This window comes from Ooceraea biroi, chromosome 11 (assembly GCF_003672135.1).
Source record: "Ooceraea biroi isolate clonal line C1 chromosome 11, Obir_v5.4, whole genome shotgun sequence".
Classification (NCBI taxonomy): Eukaryota; Metazoa; Arthropoda; class Insecta; order Hymenoptera; family Formicidae; genus Ooceraea; species Ooceraea biroi.
This window is the reverse complement of record NC_039516.1, coordinates 5,246,835-5,260,603: the sequence shown is the minus strand read 5'-3', so window position 1 is coordinate 5,260,603 and position 13,769 is coordinate 5,246,835. Positions and strand designations below refer to the sequence as shown.

General features: G+C 43.7%; 1 protein-coding gene and 1 long non-coding RNA gene across 4 annotated transcripts in view; one reads left to right on the top strand and one right to left on the bottom strand.

Annotated features, from left to right (window-relative positions):
* LOC105275886 (zinc finger protein 608) overlaps positions 1 to 13,769 on the top strand; it is a 150,484-nt gene that overhangs the window by 20,787 nt on the left and 115,928 nt on the right. The gene's annotated exons all lie outside the window — the stretch shown is intronic.
* On the bottom strand, positions 282 to 13,765 carry LOC105275887. The gene is made up of 2 exons (XR_893304.3): positions 10,379 to 13,765; positions 282 to 10,124 (listed from the first exon to the last, which is right to left on the bottom strand). It is a non-coding gene; the product is annotated as an uncharacterized LOC105275887 (long non-coding RNA).

Here is a 13,769-nt window from a genome sequence, read left to right as displayed (position 1 = left end):
AGTGTCAGTTTTTATTACACACCTCGGTGCTCGAGAGAATCTGGGATAAATAAGTAACATCGCTCGTGTTCTTTTTTTCTCCTCTGTGTCTTCTATTTCTTTTTCTCTTTAATCCTCCGCGCTTGTCCCGCTCGCACGGAAACACCGTGATTCTCGCGCTCCTTCTTTCTCGAGTTTCCTCTCTGTGTGGTGATTCCGCTAACTTTCGTTTCGTCTTTTTCTTCCCCACGCGCTCGCGATCGCACTCTGTTCCTCTCTCTGCGACAACGTTCTCCATCTCGTTTCCTACAGTTTCTCTCTTCAGCAAGGCAGCGCCCTTCACTCCTCACGCTTGCGGCAAAGCATGTCGTTCTCTATTCCACCCCCTCATGCGACAACGTCGCTCTCCGTTTCTCATCCGACGGCGAGGGTGCAATCGCGCGTCCTTATCACGCGTACGTTACACGGAAGCGGCCGATGCGCTCCGCGCTGTCCTCTCGCACCATCCTCGCCGCACTCGCGGCCGAAGCGTGTCGACTCCGTCGAGTGCAACGAGCATGTACTCCATCTTCCTTGCTCCGATGCAATATTGCGCTCGTCACCCTTTTCTCGTAGTGCAGCCTGCACCTATTCCTTTTCAGCTTCCTCCTCACTCCGATCGTTTTTCTCTCTTTCTCTGTTGGATCAAGCGTATCAAACATCTCTCTCTCTCTCTCTCTTCCTCTCTCTGAAGAACATCCCTCATGCTATCGCAGTCACTCCTGTCATAATGTCGCTCGCACTGCCGGCGCGACGCGTATGCGACTTTCTTTGTCCATCTTTATGCAATCTGCTTTCTCGTTCTCGTATTCGTCACGTCTCGCTTTTCAACACGAAGCTGCGCATGCTATCACGCTCGCTCGTATTACACGGTCGCACATTATTCTCGTCGCTTCTCTCTGTGTGAGGCGCGGGAGATGGAAATGCGGAGATGGAAAAGCACAATTACAGACGCGACAGCGACGACGACTACTCGACAACCGCGGGCGGTAGCTTGCCTCACGCATGTACGCACGCACGCACATACGTACGCACGCTCGCACGTACTCGTACAAGCGTGTCGCGCTAGCGCGACTCACATGGGCGTCGGCGATGTCGGCGATGCACGCGCGTATTGCGGCTTGCGCCACGGCCCGCGACGACCGCATGCACACTAATTGTGCGGCGTACCCGGAGCTGAGTTATATTGTCTCGTATTATGCATACGCGATGTTGTCGGGCGATCCGCTGTCTCGTGCGTGCGGACGAGCGCACGCCAAACACTCCAATTCGATATCCGCGCCGGGCGGTGCATGCTCCATATCGATTGCGCGTGCCGGAGAAAAGCGCGACCCCGCTTCACGCACGCACTCGCGCTTGTTTGAGGATTCATTTAGAAAAGCGCAATTTAGCTGCAGAGTGCCGTAGTTTTTTTGGCCGCTTTTCCGCCATAGTAATAACGACGCGGCGTTTTTGAGGCTCCGGAGCTCTTTTCGCCTTTTCATCCGACCGGATATCGAATATTTTTCCAATCGACGCACGCGCCAAACGGTCGCTCCACGTTTTTCATTTCTTTTTTAATTTACGACCTCTTAGCGGTCCATTCGTCAGCGTAACACGCAGATCGGCCACCGATTTCTGCCGGCGATTCTTCTTTCGCATCGCTCTAAACCGCGCAGATAAGGTCGCGCGCTTATGCAACCGAGTCGGCTGCATTATCCGCGGCTCGTAAAGCTGATTAACGACTCGTTCGTGTCGGATGCGTCTTAATTCTTCACGAGCGTCGCGCAAGCCGTAAAGTATCCCGTGTGACGGGAGCGGTGAGATTATCAGGCAACCGCGCGACCAGGTATGTAAAACGCCTATATCGGATAACACGGGCACACGTATATTACGCGTACAAAGTATATTTGCTGCCGTCACTTGAACGGCAAAGTTCGCACACAGCGATACGCCTACGTGTCGCCGACGCGGAAACGTTTTCTCGCCAAGCCGATAATTGATGCCGCAAGCCTCGTGAAATTTCCGTCTGATTTTCGGTTTATCGGACCGATAAAGTTGCGCAGCTCTCGCCTTTATTCGCTCTCGTATATTTTCATGTAGTTGTTAAATCGATTGATATCTTTTGTGCAACCGGATTTCTCGCGACTGCGAAGCCCTGCGTGCGTAAGGAAAAATGCGGAAAGTGCTAATAATAGAAAGTTGAAAGATTAATTAGAGAGATGATAAATGATTATGAAAGATTGATGATACGAAGGAAGATAATACGCGATTATTATTAAAATAATATTTGCTGTCTGAAACAGCCGTCTATAATGTAATCAACTTGGAAATTAATGAAATGTTTACGTAAAAGCTGAAATGCAACATGAAAATTGTGCAACATGCAGTGGAAATTGTGTATGCTGATATTTAAATGTGAGATATGACCGTAGGCTTTTGTAACTAAATGTACGGTTTTTGCCGGCTGTAAGCTATTATCGCGCATTCGAGGTCTATTCTTCCGTTCGTACATAGTGCGTATCCATGCGTGACAAAGAGATTAATTGATTTTCGTTTGTAAAAGAGTAAAAGCTCGTTACAACTGGCCTCAGCGAAATTGCTCAGAAGATCTGGACGTTAGATAATAATTTTATTATTTTATTCATTTATGCAACGCGAATGGTTCACTGTGGCGCTACACATATGTCCACGTGTCTAAAATAAAGTTTTTAATTTCTCATCGCACACTTTTTTTAATCTTTATTTAAAAAAAAAACAAATCAGATTCCTACATTTTTTGATGACTCGCATAGAGATGAAGAAACACGAAATTCAGGAACGATCACATTAATGTTATTTACGGTACTGCATAAAGATTAAACTACAGGTTGTAAAGATTAGAGTAGACTTTCGTGACTAATAGCGAGGTTTTAGTCGCGGTAACCTAGTATCGTACGTCCCGCGCGCATTTATGGCGCTTATCGACGCGTTACAAAGGGGTTAATTGATTCCCCATGTAAAAAGCTGAAAGCCCGACGCGCGATTGACCTGGTCGAAATAATTGATCGAAAAGTTTCAGCGTTGGATAAAGGGTTAAATTTATTTGCAGCTCAAGATTTAGTACAAGTTTTCAAAGCACCCAACCGCGTAGGTACAATTAGAAGAGAACATTTTACAATCTTTTGTATATCCAATATTGAAGGAAAGAGAGAAAGAGAGAATTATAAAAAGATTTAAAAATAGAATTTACTGCTGATATTGAGCATTTTAATTTGATTTCTTTTAATTCCACTAGGTGAACGAAACAGTATATAACTATGAAACTTTCTATCAAGTATTCTTCTTCCAAATCCGTATTTAATTTTTCAATTTTTTTATCAATTTTAGGAGAATAATTTATTAACGCTATTTTCCAATAATATATAGTTATTGCGACAATATTATCATAAAACTTTTCCCAATTGTGTCTTCAGCGATATCGAGAAGACATCAAAACGTTTTAGTATCCAACAGCACAGACACTCGAGGTATTCGACCTATCCGAACAGGCAGAAGTGTCGATATCCTGAATTTAAGTATCCTCGCGTGGAGGCGTTCGTTCGTGCGCGTACGGATCGAACGTCGCGGCTCACAGAAGCGTGCATGCATGCATGTAGATGGGCAAGAGAAAAAGAGATAGAGAGCACAGACAGAGACAACTCGTCATCGTCTTGGTCGTCGTATTATTGTTCGCCTGCAGGCCGACGGACCGCCGGCACTCGGCAGTCAAGTCAGGCAGTCACCTGCCTATTAGGGAACCGAGAAGATTCCTGAGTGCCTTGTAGTACGCGCTCCTTACTACGTCTCTCGCTCGTTTGCCTTTCTCTCTCTCTCTCTCTCTCTCTGGCTCTTTCCTCTCCTCCCGTCTCTCCTCTGATTCCTCTCTCCGTGCGCTATTACTCCAGGCAACGTCCGCCGGGAGTACCGCCACGCCATCCGACATCGTCGTGTCGCGTCGCGCAGCACCGGTGTTTCACACGCCATACGGGCTTTGTAGTCGGCGGGCTGTCGCGCGTACTTTACGCCCAACCGGTACGTGCACTCGACGAGTGCCGAGTGCGCGTACTTGTGTGTATGCACTCTCGCACTCGGGACGCGAGTTCACGAGCCGAGCTCGTAAAGCGCCGCCGATACGCGGGTGGAGGCGTCGCTCTGTCAAAGGAGCGCGCTTTATTTACGAGGCAGGAACTCGTTACGTCTCCGCGGCATACACGCTGGCGCGCGTGGTGGTCTCTCTCTCTCTCAATCGCGGAATGAAACTGCATTACGCCCGTTACATTTCCGTACACTTTCCGCGTTGAAAGCGAGATGTGCGAGCGGTATCAGCGCTAGTAGAATCACTTTAATTACGATGACGAGTTTTTCCGATTCGGAATCGGCCTTTCCGCGACGACGTCGCATTTGCATTTCTAAAAGGAAACCCGGGAGAAAGCGGAAATGTACCGTAAACAGCTATTACTGTAACCGTTTTACGGTATGCACGACGGTCGGTTAACAATGTGCGCGCCCAGCAAGTGGTAACCTGTGAGTTAAGGGTTTTATACATGCAAATCAGATTATAAATAGATTTGCGTATTTTAATGCAAATAGGATTATTACGTATTCGCAGTCATTATCGTATAATGCGGCACGTGTCATTGTTTTATTTTTCTGTCATTGTTGCACATTGCGTTAGCGGATGATGCAGACATTGAGCAGCGTAGATTTGCTCACGTCTCTCAGATAGTTGGCACATCGCCAGTAAAGCAGAACGCATTTACTGCCCAAGTATATGTATGTGTATCTGGCTTTCCCTCGTATGTTCCTGTATTTACGTACCGTTTAAACATTGCAGAAAAATTATTATTTGAAACATCGAATAATATTTTTATATTTGAACACTCGCGGTGTCATTTATTTTTCATTACGCGAGAATAATTATTCAAAAAGAATATCTCTCGTTTATTTATGTGTTTATAATTTCCATGCACAGAGATACATAAATTTCTTGATATTCATGAATATGTGCATATCATTTTATTTAACTTCACACATGCCAATTAATATTTCCGATCGTTTTTATTCAACTGGAAACTCGATGATTTCTTCGTTTCTTTATGTTGTATAAGCAGATCTCGGCGCGATCGTTTTGCCGAAAACCTCCAAGTATCGTAAATCGCCTCGGTGAACGTGAAATCAAAGTCGCCGCTCGTCCTTGCGAGTAATCGCGCGCGCCGATTACGGTGATTCGGCTGTGTGTAAGGCGCGCGCGCGCGCGTATAACGAACTGTTCAGTCAGTCAGCGCGAAATCGGGTACGCGGCCGCAAAACGCAATCAGTGTCGCTTACGATGTCGTGTACACGACAATTACAAGCGCGGCACGTTGTTATAATTATAAATAATACCGTGCCGAGGCTCCTGCATTCGTTTTGTATGCGGAACGACGCCGCAATTAACATAACACGATCCGACACGCGCTCTATAATGAATTTGTCGATTGTTGCGTATTCACTCTATTAATATTTGCCATTAATATTCGCGCTGCGCGATCGACTTGCGTGTGTCACCACATACGGGCGTTCGATTTAATTAGTAACGTTGCCCGATAAATTTGCACCATTTCTCGGGAAGGGCACTTTTCAGTAGGAAATTAAATAACTCATGCCAACTTGAAAACGATAATTCTGAAAGTGACGTCGATTATCGGCAATTTCACTTTTACGACGTCAAGCTTTTTACATTGTAGTGTATTTTATGCTGCGGCAGTATATTATCGGTACTCGTACTTGTTCATACGCGGATATTAAGTGAACAAGGGAAATATCGATACTCGTAGAGAAGTTTTAGTGTCTCTCGGATAGAGAAACCGAGAGAGGCTCGAGGGAATCCTCGTAAAAGAATTTACATTCCGTAGCGCGACGAATAATTGCGGAGACGTCGGACACGCGGCTGTGGAAACGCGGAGCAAAATTGAAATAATAAAAATTGCGGCGTTTACGCGGCGCAATACCGGAGGATTTATCGCGACGTTAAAGCGGTGGCATCGATTTTTCCGTACAGCAGCAACGCGAGAGTTTTTCGACGGCAGGCGCGCTCGCGCGCGCGCGTTTTAACGAGCGTGTTTTCGCCCATATACCCGTCGTGAAACGTTACAGCCAGGATTTTATGGCAAAGCAACACGGTGGTTTTCAAAATGGCCGGGTTCACTCGTGTCACCGGCTGTGTGCGGTGGATGTGTTCCTGCCTCTATCCTCCTCCTACCCTCCTCCTCGCCGCTGATCGATAACGCATGTGACAGCGTCGCGACGCTGCGCTCTCTCTTTCTTTCTATCTCTTCTTCTGATTCCACCACGAGGATTAGGGTAAATGGATTCGAAATTAGAGCGTGCGCGATATCGCGTTTTACCGCACGATTAATTCGACCGTGGTCGTCCAAGCGAACGAATCGATTTTCCTTGATCTTTTCCGACCCAAATTAATTAAGTAAGTGCCTCATTTGATGCGAATCGTTCTTTTAAAATTTTTAGATTATTAACACTCGGACGACTGCGCAGTGTATCGTAAAATGTAATCGCGAAGAAAATCTTGCTAACTGAAAAGTACCGCTAATGGAAATATTAATAAATATTATAATATTAAATCACATTGATGAAATATTATTAGAGACGTTAATATTACGATGAATAAATTCATATATAAAAACCATTATGTATGACATACGTTACAGTAAATATATTTTATTGATTGTGTGAAATCTTTAAAATTTTTATACGCATTATATGACGTATTTTATAGATTTTAAGAAAATCGATATTTTCTTTTCCGTATTCAATCACATTCAGTGACATTCGAAAAGTTAACTGTGTTGAAAATATGCAATATTGACGGCGTCGTATTGATGCTATTAAATATACACCTATCGGCGATATGATCTGCGTGACTGATCGGAAATAATATTTGGTGAGTGAAATCAGCCTCGGCAAATATTTGTGCGACAGTTTCGTGAGCTTAAATACGACTCATTAGGAGCGTTTGTATAGCATGAGGTGATCCCAGCTGCTCAAATATCAGAACGATAAGGGTCCTCTGCAATTATCAATGCATACAGAAACACGCGCGCGCGGTTGCGTAGGCGTGTAAAATAAAATTGTCCGAGTTATTACTCTCGTTGTCGAGAATAATTGTCAGTCGAACGGACACAGATATTCGCATAGGCATTCGCGATATCGCCTATCTCTTCACGGAAGGTACACATATCTTTCTGTATCTTGCGTCGCTGTTGAATCATATTTGCTGTCCTTTAACGAGGAACAATCTCGTTATCTTCAATGATGAAGTTTAATTAAATAGTGTATAACGTTTTGTGCACATATAGATAAATATCTTACGTATTTATAGAAGTTTTCTCATTGCAAACTCGTTGTAAAATGTAAGTAAGCGAAAATTTTTTCAAAGTTCTTGAAATGGTTATGAAAATGCAAAGTGGTCGTTTCTTGCCGTCTCTCTTTGTCGTATTAATTTGAAACAACGAGAGATACGAATCTCCCAGTTCTCGTTGCTATAAATTATAAGAAGTTAATTCGGACGAGTCGTGCTAACGAGAACGTGCGGTGCGACTAAAGTCACGGTTAATTGAGTTCAAATGTTCAAGTAACTTCCGCCGCAAAATAAAATGTAACGCATTAATTGCATGGATCGTCGTACTCATGATTTTTCTTGTTTCTGAAAAAAACTTTGTTTCATGGAGCGTTATAAAAAATCGATTTGCTTGAAAAGTTCAGGAAAAGATATTAATATTAATATTCGCTATCATGCAATAAAAAAGATTTGTTCACTGGTTGTTCGTGATTTACTTTCGTAGCACAAATATTGAATTTTGCAAGAAGCGTAACGCAGTCGAGCTTAATCTATCATAAACTCGGGAGTATTTCAGATTTTGTTTTCTTTCGCCACAATCGCACGTGCAGATTACGCTGCTTAACCGAACGCCTAATCGATATCGGTTAATGGCAGACAAGCGAACGGATCGTGATCGCGAGAGGCGCTCGTTAAGCAATAAACTGAGAAAACATAATTAAAGGGCGCTTAGACGAACAGGCGAGCCTGATTTTTCCCGACACTATCGAGCCGATCGATTATCGAAACCAACCAAGTGCTCTGGGGTTGCCAACATTGCACCGGGGCTGACCTGATGGGATATAATCGGTCGACGGAATGGTTGGGGGAGCGCAGCCTTCCGTAAATGAGCTATACTCGAAATGATTCATCTGTGTATCAAATGTATTTTTATTTTCAAACATATATTGAGTACATCAGGCATAATCTTTTTCGGAAAATTGTTATTTTTATTTGGATTAAAAGAAAATTAAGAATTTTTATTGCATATGTAGATGTATATATACGATAAGTGCACTTTCTTACGATTTTATATAAATCATATCAAAAGATTATAAACTATAGTCTTTTTCTCAAAAAAATTGAATGCGATTTTTGTCTTCATAAACGCAACTTTTTCCGGAATGTTTCTTGTTCTTTTGAAACAAATTTGTGCTTTGGTTTTGAGTCGAAAGTGTAACACTGGCATGTACATTTCGTGTCTACTGCTACACGCGATAATCATAGTAATCGCATCGAGTTGCGACATGACACGAAATGCAGCGCGAGTCACTTGAGAATCGATTCGGTTGACAGAGTTTTGCGTGACGTACCTTTTGTCGATCACCCATCGGCAGGCATGGTTTTTACGGTTACTAGGACCTGAGATATTATGTCGAGCTGCTGTCATACAAAGAGATCCCCTTGAAACAGAACACCCAGATACGACCCTCAGATTTTGAAGGTACGGAAAATATTTGGGTAAAGTTTGAATGGTTTCGAAGGGTAAAAATGCCGTGAAGGAAACCTTTTCTCGAAGCTATTAGAATATTTATCAACGCAACATAGTTTTTAAGCAGAATTATATTTTACATTTAACAGAATTAAAACAGAGCTAGTTAAATTAATTTTTTTAAAGTAAATAAAAAGACAGTGTTTTTATGAGCTGGTATTTTATTAGAAAAGTAAATTCAAAAAAAGTATTTATTGCACACATAGACCCTGTACGTCATCCAAGCGCGCATTTAAAACGAGTGTAGCCTGACCATCGATCGACGACGGCACCCTTTAACCATTCTTTTCACCACGTTGGCGTAAATGCGACAAATCGTCCGTCAAACGAGATTAAATGCCGTCGTGTGGACGATCGCATAAGCGGCCTTAGCCTCGGATGCGAAAGTCGAGAATGTGATTCAGTAATGTATCTTGAACTACCAGATTCTGATGACTACGTTAAAAACGTGTTGGATTTACTTTTTCTTTCTTTCTAACTTAAATATTAATCGGAATAAGTGAAGAAACACAACTCTTTCTATTTGGAATTTGTTGAGTAGTAATATTAGTTTATTTTCTATTCTGCTTTATCAATATTTCACGCTGATTTATTAATTGCGTCATTAGCAGCTGCTTTAGTAAGAATGTGATTATAAAATATAATTACTGTGCTTTCTTGTATTCTTCTTTTTCTTGTTATCTTTCGTATAGTAATTATCTTTTTATCTTGTCTCTGTTCATTTTTCTTTATTTGTTAATTTTTCAACGTGAAGTTATATTAGATTACCTCGTGGAAATTGGAGAACTACTGGAGGGAATGCGGGGCTGGTAGAATTTTGAAAGTCCACTATATCATTTTATCTTTAAAATAGCTACAGTCCTGACTCTTTCGCGTGTGTGCATGTGTGTCGGCCGACGAAGCCGGTCAAAAGATTCACAGGTTTCACGGCTAGCCATTCGTCGTCATCGGTCGTTGTAAACGAGCTTTCGAAAGCTCCCCTCCGATTGTGAAGATCCATCGCCCGCTGCCGATGAAGCTGCCATCGATTGTCACGAACGAACGATTATTATCCTCGACACACTGTGTCCGTGTACCGGGTCCGCCGCAGCGATCAATTTCACGGGAATCGACGTTTGTCCACCGTCGCCGTCCCTCGCCCCCGATTTATAACCCCAATCCTTTATTTCAATTCCCGAGACGTGTCCGTATTTGGTGGAACTGTCGAACCTGGGTCGCGGAAACATTGCCCTGGAATATCTAGTTGAAGATAATTGGTGGAGAAGAGCCACTTGAAACAGATTTTCCCTTCGCTTAACTTTTTACGATCTACTTTATGAACTCGGTCTGATTTTACATTATTATTAAATTTTTTTTAAATCACTGCAATAATTTAGTAGCAAAAAAGATGTGCAGTGGATTCCGAGCATTGGCAAATTGCATGACACCAATGTTGTTTCCGTTCTTTCCGAGAAACGTTACGCTAAAATCCGAAAAATATTTAGTATACGTACGTCCGAGGAATTAAAACGGCTCGCAGGATATTCTTCAGATCTTTTTGGTCTTCATGGACAGGCCAAAGTATGTTGTCGAGTCGAGTATTCCTTCCTGCCCCGGTAGAAAAATCAAGCACTCGTCTCGAAAATGTATCGGAGCTTCGGAAATCCGGTCACCGGGGAAATACCTGTCCCCGCGCGTGGACGTCAAGTTGAGCGCTACATAGGTCAGCCAGTGTCGGAGGAGCCCGATGCGTTACGCGCAAGTTTCGATGAAGCAGCGGGCAGTGGCGAAGAGATTGGTGTGCGTACGTGCGTGCATGGTGCGTGCGTGCGGCAAGGCGATAGAGCGTGTCACGTGGAGAGCAGTTGGTCGTATCGCGCGTGCGACTGCAGACAAGCGAGACGACGAAGAGCAGAAGTTGGACGAGTTCGGGGGGACCGCCGTGTACGCGAGGGGGAATCGTCGCGGCATGAATAATGTATCGCGGATATTGTAGTCGGTCTTGGGACAGCTGCTGTCAGTGGGCAATTACGGGCGGCTTATAAAACAAATAAATCGAACGGCCGAGTGATTGCGCATAAATTAAGAGCGCGGTCCGCGCTCTCGACGTTCAGCCGGCCGTCTAGGAATCGAACAGCGAGTCGTTGTCGTCATCGTCGTCGTCTTCGTCATCGCCGTCCTCGTCGTCGATGCTAAATACCGAGCGGATTGAATCACGCGTCTCGGGAAATGTCTCGCCATTTCAATCGGGAGGCGGTCGTTCGGTCCAATTAAATCAATCGAGGGAGGTTGATTAGTTATCCGGAGTCGCCAAGTGACGATTTATGGTGATCGCGTGGATACGCGCTAGCCATTTCTTTTATGGGCGATTATTTACGCGCAGACATTTATGTTTTATTTTTTTCTGCAAATCCAGTTACGTTCATCCACGATGAAATAACGTTGCGCATACATCATCGACGATATAAAACGCTTAATGTGTCCGTTGGATACTTTAGCGCTACGAGCTACTACGCTAGCCTTTCTAGTCTATCAAGACGGCATATTCCGGCTGATGGTATCAAAAGTAGAGAGAGTGGATATTTGTAATTTTAATATTAACACACGCACACACTTGCGGATGAATACTCGATTCGAAAGGTCGAATAATTATCTGCGCGACTCGCGAATGAGAGGCAGAATGAGCTCAAAGTGTTGCATACCGGTTTTATTCGCGCGGATATAAAGACGCTCGTTTTCCGACGTTGCGCTTCGAGTCTCCGCGTAAAAAAACGCAGTCTTAACACGGCCGGGAATAAATGTCGGAGTAACGAGAATCCAATAATGTCGCTCCCATTAAACGTCAACGGTACGTAATTACTCGGCAGCTCGTCGGTGCATTGCAGGAAAAATCAATCGCGCGCGACTACCGAGAGCGAGGCGGCCGTATACACGAGAGAAGAATAGATTAAATTGCTGAAGTGAAGCGCCTTATCCGCTATCGATATGCCGACGAACTTTTATTTATGGGATACCGGTGTCTCTGTCTGGATGACGAATAATCCATATTTACGAATACCTTTACATATCGATGAGAGTCGGTCGACACATTTGCCTATCGTATCCGATTGCGGCGAAATGCCGTTGCGTCAATGCAATGCAATAGTGTGCAGGGATTGAAATTATAATCTCGCTGAGTATTTTGCAGTGTAGTGTAATAAACTGATATCGATTTCTAATAATAATGACATTCTATCAATTTACTTCTTTTCTGAAAATATCAATCTATTTTATATGATATGCTTTGTTTATTTATATATGTAATGTATTGTTTAATTAACGAGTTATCTCTTTCTAAATAATCGAAGCAAGTATGTGTGTTGCAACACAATTAATATTGATCAGTACTAAATGACGTAAAGATCGTATTCGCAAATAAAACATGAAACGGCCGTTAGGCAAATCGCCATATCTCGAGTGTTCGATTTCTCGAAATACCGTACGCGAATGTGTATTTCCAACGTGACGAAATGTTGTAAAATATGCAGCGAGTACGCGGGCAAACAGCTTCGTAAAGTCGAAGCTACGATTCGTGGACGGAAAAATCTCGCTAAGCCTGGAAAATATTTAGCTTGCGCGTAAAAAAAAGGAAGCGACTTGCCGGTATTTCGATACGAGTGCAATTACGCGACTGTAAAGCGGCCAAGTATCCTTCGACGAGTTTCCATTGCCGGGTGCAGCTTTGTGTTTTGCGCTCGAAACGACATTTCCACCTGTCGTGCAATTTCTGCATCCCGCGCTACCTCGTCCCGTTGGTGTGATAGCGGAATACGTGTGCGAGTGCGAGCACCGCCGTATATTCCGGTATCACGTACGAAAGTAATTTGGCGGCAAATAGTAGCCGATTCCCGCGAAGCTACGACCTTACGAACGGCGATTATATTTCGCTCGGATTCCACCATCGTAATTAAAGCTCGACGTTCATAACGGTAACGTGGTAAGCTACCGCGAAAGCGCCGGCAGCGCGTACGGTCGGGTTTAGAATTGATTCGCATTATGCAAAATGTTACATCTTGCCTCGTCACGATCAAGTTTGCGATAAATCTAGACTCGGCTGTTATTCCAACATGTCAGAGTTCAAGTTACAAAAAGTAAAATTTTTTTATCTCATCTTAATCGTTCCTGATGAGTAATTTGCAAGTTTGCAGATATGTTTAGAAACTTAAATTATGATAGGTAACTGTTTGTCAGAGAAATGTTTGAACGTGATGTAAACGTGACGCATAACGTAAAGCGACCTTTAAACTTCATCCGCAGCTCGGTCTGTGGCAGCTCGAGATAAAAGCGCACGATTATTATTCGGACGACACAATTCGCCTGTCTCGCGAATAAATTCGTGCACTGGGAGCCGTGCTGGCAGATATATACGAACATTCGCGAGAGGCAACCGACTGATCACGAGCTGTATTCCGAATATGGCCACGGCTGGAGTTGCCGAGCACTTCGCGTGTAATACGTGAGGCATAAACTGGCCGCGACCTGTATTCCCAATTTATCCGCGCTGAAGTTCGCCAACAGCTTGTGGACAACCGACGACCAGTTACAAAGTTGTATCCTCCTTGTTAATATGTAGAACTCCCTCGGTCTGAAACTTGAAATTCCAGGATTATGTTGTAACAGCAGAGAGTTCGAAACCTCTATCAATTTCGCCTTTTATGCTCGAGACGACATTCAACTTGACGATCGATGAGGGGTCATCTTAAAGTTAATTTCTGTTACAAATTAAAGTAAGTGATTGAAAAGAACAGAGATGGAATCCGTGATTTTTCTTGCTTTAATCCCTCGGTGATTGAAGGCGGAGCGTGAAAGATTCTCGAAGGAGATTAGTTTAGCTTGTCTGAACGTGAACTTTGAATTTCATGTTCG